The following is a 7,500-nucleotide window of genomic DNA, read 5'->3' as shown; positions in this document are numbered from 1 at the left end:
ATTCTACGTGATTGAAATGTGATGTTTTCTATAGCACTACTCTGTCTAAGCAAAATTTGTGTTACCCCGAAAACGTATTATTCGGACATAATCAGACAAAAAAAACTGCCCGTTACTATAATAAACAACTTATGATTCACCGAAGTGGACCCACCGCCACTGTAGTTGTTTTAGTATATACTAAAGCAGTGAGATATTATAGCACAAAAAGATGATTTGAACTCATTTATTCCTGAATCGATTACAATATTTTCGGGCGCAAATCCCGCGCGGATGTGAACAGTTAACAACTATTCACCAAAATGGAGGTGAAGAAAACATACAAATTAATTTTTTGTGCTGTATATTATCTCACTGTTTTAGTATATACTAAAACAACTATTCACCTCAGTGTCGGTGGCTAGCGTTGGACATTTCCCGCTCTTAGACTGTAAGAAGTCCGACATTTACCGCTAGCCACCGACACTGAGGTGAATAGTTGTTTTAGTATATACTAAAACAGTGAGATAATATACAACACAAAAAATTAATTTGGATGTTTTCTTCACTTGTCACGGATGCAGATCGGGACGCCATTTTTCCCCGAGTTGCTCGGAGGTAAATAGCACAGGATATTCGGAGTTTGACGAGCCAATCAGCGCCCGCGTTCAACGCTATCCACTGTTTTAGTATATACTAACAAAGGATATCAGGAGTTTGAGTAGCCAAATCAAAGCGGCGCGCCTTCAACGTAATCCACTCTTTTTAGTATATTTAAATATAAAGAAGTTTATATCAAGACAAGTAGTTGTTTCCACTTTTCCAGTAAATGAATTTCCCATTCTGGCCGTCTTACTTCCGTTTGCAGAGAAAACATTTTTCGTTTTCCAGCAACCGCGCACGGGTGGCTCAGTTGGTTGAGCATCGGGGTGTCACGTGCGAGGTCGTGAGCTCGACTGCGGCCGGACCAACACTCAGGGTCTTAAAATCCATACATCTGCACATGGTTAACCTTTCAAGTCTTCTCCGATAAGGACTGTAAACCGGAGGTACCGTTTCATAACCCTTGTTGGAAATTAAATAGTATGGGACGTTAAAGAACCCACTCACTAATTCGAAAAGAGTAGGGGACGTAGTCCCCGGTGTTGTGGTCTAACCTATATGGACGGGGGCATCTTTCACTTCCTAAAATAACTGTAAACTGTGTAACAAGCAGTCTGGTTAAAGTCCCCTACAAACTTCGCATTGTAAATTAGTCTTGAAAAGCCCCCGAGCTCGAGGGGAGAGACTAATATATTCACTTCACTTTACTTCACAGCATATCACGTTCTGTGTCGCAGACACGGATAGTTTGCGAATTGACAAATCATGAGAAGTGTTTATTTTGCACCATTCGTTATCAACGAAAAGCATATCAATATCGAAGCTTAATTAAATCACTGTGTATTTAACTGATCTATGCTATCCTTATCAAATGAAAGCCGTCGATTAAAAAGTTTAAGGCAGGGCCAAAAGATTTAATCATTTATCTTAATGGTCCTGATAAGGTCAGAATGTTATACTTGAAGAGCGGGGGTCCATTTAAAGATATACCTTGCTGGTTCTTAAACATTAATTTCACTCATTGATAAACCTTATTCCTTCCTTAAACATTGACTTTTACTAGCAAGCCGCGGTGCCACAGCACTTCAAAAATGACGCATAATGAAGAGCTCTTTAAGTCCAAATCTTTTGAAATTATTCCATAACGTCTGAGGATTAATGATTTATGACACCAATAACAATCTGTTGAGAATTTTGTGTGATTAAGAGAAAGAGGTTTCAAATACTGATCACATATGATTATGTGAAAGCTGTATTTTTTCGGCTGCCTCTTGTTGTAGAATTTCCGAAATGAAAATTATTGACTTCTTTCTTTTTGGTCTCCAGGATAAAATCTAATAATTTTCAAAATTTTGTTCTGACAGGGACATTTCTTCTGATAAATCATTAATCCGATTTCTTTTCACGATAGCTCAGCCGTTATGGAATAATTTTTAGACTTAAGCAGCTCTTCATTATGCGTCATTTTTGAAGTGCTGTGGCTCCGCGACTCGCCAGTAAAAGTCAATGTTTAAGGAAGGAATAAGGTTTATCACTGAGTGAAATTAATTTTTAAGAACCAGCAAGGTATGTCTTTGAATGGGTTCCCGGCTCTTCAAGTATAACATCCTGACTTTATCAGGACTATTAAGATAAATGATTAAATCTTTTGGCCCTCGCTTAAACTTTTTTATTACATCCATTTAGAAATCACTGGTGATCCTTGCAATCTGATTGGCTCTCAGCAGTGCGATGTATTCCTAAATCGCACTAATTTTTGCTCTTCATCGCACCATTTCCCCAGCCAATGAGAAAGGAACACTAAAACAAAACAACCAATCAGGTTTCTAGGATTGTTTAAAGTAACCAATCAAATTGCAGGAAAATGAAAGACAAAAAAACCATTGTGTGGTTAACTTTTGTTCCTGCTGTTCACTTCCACGCGGGATCTGCGCCCGAAAATATTGCAATCGACGCAGGAATAAATGAGTTCGAATCATCTTTTTGTGCTATGATATCTCACTGCTTTAGTAGAGACTGAATATTCACAAGCTTAGTTAATGCTGCAAAGAAAGCTAAAGCTCAAAATAGTATGAACATAAGAGATGAACGTAGAAAATTTGGTGCTAATTTTCAGTCTAGAAGAGGAGTTAGCTCACAAGAATGTGTATAAAGGTGCATGCTTAAACTAAGGCTTATGGCTAAGAAAACTGTTTCCTATAACAGTGTTTGTCAACACAGATTTACCAGACAATAGCGCGTGTGTTGCAAAGTCGAGAGACTTGACAAACCAGATGTTGAAGGTAGAGATGTCTTAAAGTCAAATCCCCTTGAATGCTATGCTTAGACCAACATCCTTCCCAATCATTTATTTTAATTTGTGCCTCGCACAATTTTGTTACTATTACAAGGACCATAAAAAAGAGTGGCAAGAAACTTCTCAAACTCATTAATAATTCATCAACTAAAAACGTTTGGATACATGGACTTAATTAGCATAAAATCCCCACACTGCTAAGTCACCTCATTAATCTGCTGCGATGCCAGCGTGGTAGCTAGCCTTGATGGTGTAGTGGCTTAGCATGCCCGACTAGTAATCAGGGAGACGTGGGTTTGAGTCTCACTCAAGGCAAAAACCAATTTTTCGGATTGGTGTGTCGAAAGGTAAAATGCACGGTATATGTTTGTCTCTGTAACATTTCATGAACTTTGATCCAAAGTATCTCTTAAAATATCGATTCCTTCGAGAAGCAATGCCAAACACTCGAAAGAGTGTTTCATCAGATATCCAAACACCAAGAAGCGAGTTTTTTTTAACCAATTTCCAGGTGTTTGGATATGTGACGAAACAATCCTTCTCATGTTTGATATATTACTTCCATCTCTCAGCCGCAAGTTAGTGCTTACAGTATAGTTGAATTACAGCATACCTTGATAATGAAAAATGAAAATGAACTTTATTTTAGTGTCAACTTTATTTGCCACTGAGACACTACTTGGGGACACTGTATAAAAATCAAATCAAATCAACTGTTATCGAATTGTACGTTGGTTTTTAGAGAGAAAGGAAATCAGAGTACCCGGAGAAAAACTTGTCGAAGAAGAGTAGAGAACCAACAAACTCAACCCACATATGACTCTGAGTCTGGGGATCGAAACCCAGGCTACATTGGCGAGAGGCTAGTGCTCTCACCACTGCGCCATCCCTCTCCCCTTGATAAACCCTGATTTCCACCCAAATAACATTATTTGAATAGGAAAAAGTGAGGTGATAAAATGAAGGAAAATGAGAGCTGTTATAGGGTAATTTTTCACACACCAAGTAGGAGAAAAAGAGCCAGATAAACATTTTCATCACTTGCTTACACTCTTTTACCCATGGTGTCAGAGAAAGAAGTGGTCTGCTTGGCAGTGATAATAAAATCATGTTAGAGCTATAGTAGAAGAAAATGGAGCTTCCTTTGAACATAATGAAAGGGATGTTACAGAGACTCTTGAAAGCTCGAAACATAATTTAAGGGAATTTCTCACTCCTACGAATGTATGAATGATCAACAAAAACATGATAAATGCAGAGTTACAAGATGGCTCTATTGGTAAAGAAAAATAATTTCATCAACAGTTACCAACACAATTATCATGATAACTCAAGTTACTCCAGTCAAGATCATAACACAGGACAAATATCTTACAATGAACAGATTATTTCTGATGATACATTGCATAAATGTGTCACGATCTTTCAACAGTAGACAGCACTAAGCCTATGACCTTGTTCTATCATATTTTATAAAATAATTAGGGTAGTATGCACACTCTCATTGGTCAATAGCTGTGTTTCGATGAGAGTATGGAAACACGGCTGTGACATCACACAGATTTTGATTGGTTAGGTATTGTCAGACGCACTTTTTGAAAGGCTTTTAGGAAATATGAGGGTGTATCAAGAAAATCTGTTTCAATCAAGAAGTAAAAAACCAGCATTTTCCTTCATTTGTCGAATTATCTTTGAGGAATATTTCCCGTGTTTCCAAAAATCAATTTAAAAGCAAACTAAAGAATAAACTCCTTGAAATTCTCAAAAACGAGGACGATTACATAAGAATTTCTGATATACGAGAACAATTCTCAAAATCATAACATTGTATGTTACTCCCAGTATTGAGTACAGTCCACCTCCGAGTCTCACTCTGGATATAAACCACACGACAAACTAGATTGCTTCTAGGTTTGTTTAATATAATTAGTTTGATATTATTAATATAATTTGTTTGATATAATTTATGGGACTTTGGAATTTTCTTTTTTCCTCTTTTTCCCCGCATCGAATAGCCCTCGCTAATTGCGGGCAAAAGTCTGTAACTTAGAATTTTTTTTTTTTTAGATCTAATAAAGAATTGTTGTATTGTTGTTGTTTAATTTCAAAATTTCTCAACAGTTATGCAAACCCTCGACTGTGTCTCGGGTTTGCATAACTGTGTCGAATTCTCCCAACTCCCCCGAGTGGTTAGATGAGGTTATGGAAACACGGAAAACGTCCTCTATTGCTTAAATAAAGCTGAAAATATCTGTGTAATCAGCGGTGTAGAAGAAGGAAATAAGCCACTTGATGAAACAAATCTATCCAAAAGAAACAAGCTCCTGTGAATGAGTACTTTTAATGAGTCAACTAGAGTATTACTGGAAAATCTACAAACACTGTCTCAGCAATAAAATTATTCCAAAAGAAGAAGACAATAATCATTTACTAGCATTGGTGGAAAAAAGAGAACACAGTTGATGATCTTTTTATGTGAACGCAAGCTCATTAAAATAATTATTGATGAGAATCTGAGATTGGCTTGGATTTGTATTGACTTCACATTCATCCCAATGACTAAAAGACATTATTGGTAAACCAAAGTCTGAGCTTTTTTCTGGAAGAAATGTTACTGCTGTGTGTGAACTGTAGCTGTTTCACCCATCCAGAGAAAACCAGGTTTTGATAATTTTAATAACCATACTCACAATATTCTACCCATGGCATATGAATTTAATTTCAAAATAGTAGAATCATGATTAAAAAAGGGATATCAATCATTTACAGCACTCTTGAAATTGAATAGATTTAAGAGAACAGATATATCCAGTCTAGGGCAAAGGAATCATCCTATCAATCCCAATCCCAAGTACCGCAGCAGAAATTACGTAAAAAAAAAGAAACAAAAGACAGAAAACAGCTCCAAATAAAGACAAATCCCAAGCGATCAAAAACACAATGCTTTTCGGTACCTGCAGAAAGACCTCAATCATCTTTCAGACGCAGTCCACTTATGGGCTGTGAATGAGATTGTCAGATTATCATGTAAGCCAGAGATCGATGATCCACCAAATGTTTCAAAATAAACAGCGAAACGTACCTATAAAATAATACAAATGAAGTCTCACAATGATTTAACTATAAATAGGAAGGTTTCGTAAACAGTTTAGTACCTGTACTCACTCCGCGTTTTCGATTCGAGACAGAGATTAAATTTGAAATTTTACATGAAGATGACATTTCAAATCGTCGAAAGAGTGCGTGCCTCCAAAACTCAAAGCCGATTTTTATTTAGCTACGTGTTTCAATCGGAAAAAGAACAAAACTGGTTTGCGCCGCTCTGGTGACCTCCTGGTGACCTGGATAACAGTCCCGGTGAGACTTGCGGGGCTCGATAGACCGGTTGGTCGTTAGCGAAGGTGGAGTGAGCGAATTTAGTTAACTTAAACGCCGTCTGGTGGCCGAAAGGCATCATAAAGCCTCAAAGCCCGCAAGTCATGACGCCTCTTGAAGAACTAAGAGACGTAGAGGTGGCTGCAAGACGATTTTGCTGCCTTCTCCTGAGCCAGACGTCGATCGTTGGGACAAAGAGTTTGCAAGCACAGACCCTCAAAAGTACAGGCCACTCGAGAAAAAAAGGGCGACAATGGCAAGACCATGACAATTTCCCGTGCGTTTCAGTGATTTAGACTATGTTTTCGTGTAGTGCTTGCAGACTTAGTCTCATTTTCAAGGAGTTTCTGTGGCGGGAACTCCATCACATTATTGTGTATAGATTACCCACAATGCACTGTGAAAATACTAAGAAGACTATAAGTATTTCACGAATACGTATGCGTTCTGTACTAATGTGCTTACCACGCTTACCACATGTAGAAGAGCAAAACAATCAATTCAGAACTATAGACTATCCTTTTTTTTTATTACACTATTGGAGAAGGTACGAGTAGTCAAGGGGTTAATCAAGCATGGCTTAGGGGTCGATTAATCTCTCCCTCTTTGGATCGAAAGTAGGACGGGGGACCCCAAAGAGAGTTTTTTTGTTTTTTTTTTCCTTAATGCGTATTTTACGAATACGCATGCGTTCTGTACTAATGTGTTTACCACGCTTACCACATGTAGAAGAGCAAAACAATCAATTCAGAACTATAGGCTATCCTTTTTTTTTATTACACTATTGGAGAAGGTACGAGTAGTCAAGGGGTTAATCAAGCATGGCTTAGGGGTCGATTAATCTCTCCCTCTTTGGATCGAAAGTAGGACGGGGGACCCCAAAGAGAGTTTTTTGTTTTTTTTTTCCTTAATGCGTATTTTACGAATACGCATGCGTTCTGTACTAATGTGCTTACCACGCTTACCACATGTAGAAGAGCAAAACAATCAATTCAGAACTATAGACTATCCTTTTTTTTATTACACTATTGGAGAAGGTACGAGTAGTCAAGGGGTTAATCAAGCATGGCTTAGGGGTCGATTAATCTCTCCCTCTTTGGATCGAAAGTAGGACGGGGGACCCCAAAGAGAGTTTTTTTGTTTTTTTTTTTCCTTAATGCGTATTTTACGAATACGCATGCGTTCTGTACTAATGTGTTTACCACGCTTACCACATGTAGAAGAGCAAAACAATCAATTCAGAACTA

At 37.8% G+C, this 7,500-nt stretch overlaps 2 long non-coding RNA genes across 3 annotated transcripts in view; one reads left to right on the top strand and one right to left on the bottom strand.

The window, feature by feature from the left end:
• Window positions 1-2,747: 2,747 nt before the first annotated feature.
• LOC137976231 (uncharacterized) lies at window positions 2,748-6,749 on the bottom strand. Of its 2 annotated transcripts, none has more exons than XR_011117727.1 (3): window positions 6,034-6,749; window positions 5,833-5,960; window positions 2,748-3,566 (listed from the first exon to the last, which is right to left on the bottom strand). It is a non-coding gene; the product is annotated as an uncharacterized lncRNA (long non-coding RNA). The 2 variants fall into 2 exon arrangements; XR_011117726.1 differs by having other exon boundaries at window positions 5,833-5,878.
• Window positions 6,750-6,799: 50 nt separating this feature from the next.
• The window catches only part of LOC137974765 (uncharacterized), a 10,312-nt gene continuing 9,611 nt past the window's right edge, over window positions 6,800-7,500 (top strand). The window contains exons 1-2 of the long non-coding RNA XR_011117500.1: window positions 6,800-7,140; window positions 7,386-7,500. The exon at window positions 7,386-7,500 is cut by the window's right edge and continues 9,611 nt beyond it. This is a non-coding gene — a long non-coding RNA (uncharacterized lncRNA). The remainder of the gene's footprint in view (window positions 7,141-7,385) is intronic.

Source organism: Montipora foliosa, chromosome 11 (assembly GCF_036669935.1).
Source record: "Montipora foliosa isolate CH-2021 chromosome 11, ASM3666993v2, whole genome shotgun sequence".
NCBI lineage: Eukaryota > Metazoa > Cnidaria > Anthozoa > Scleractinia > Acroporidae > Montipora > Montipora foliosa.
Note: the sequence above shows the minus strand (reverse complement) of the source record. Positions and strands in the feature narration are given on the sequence as shown.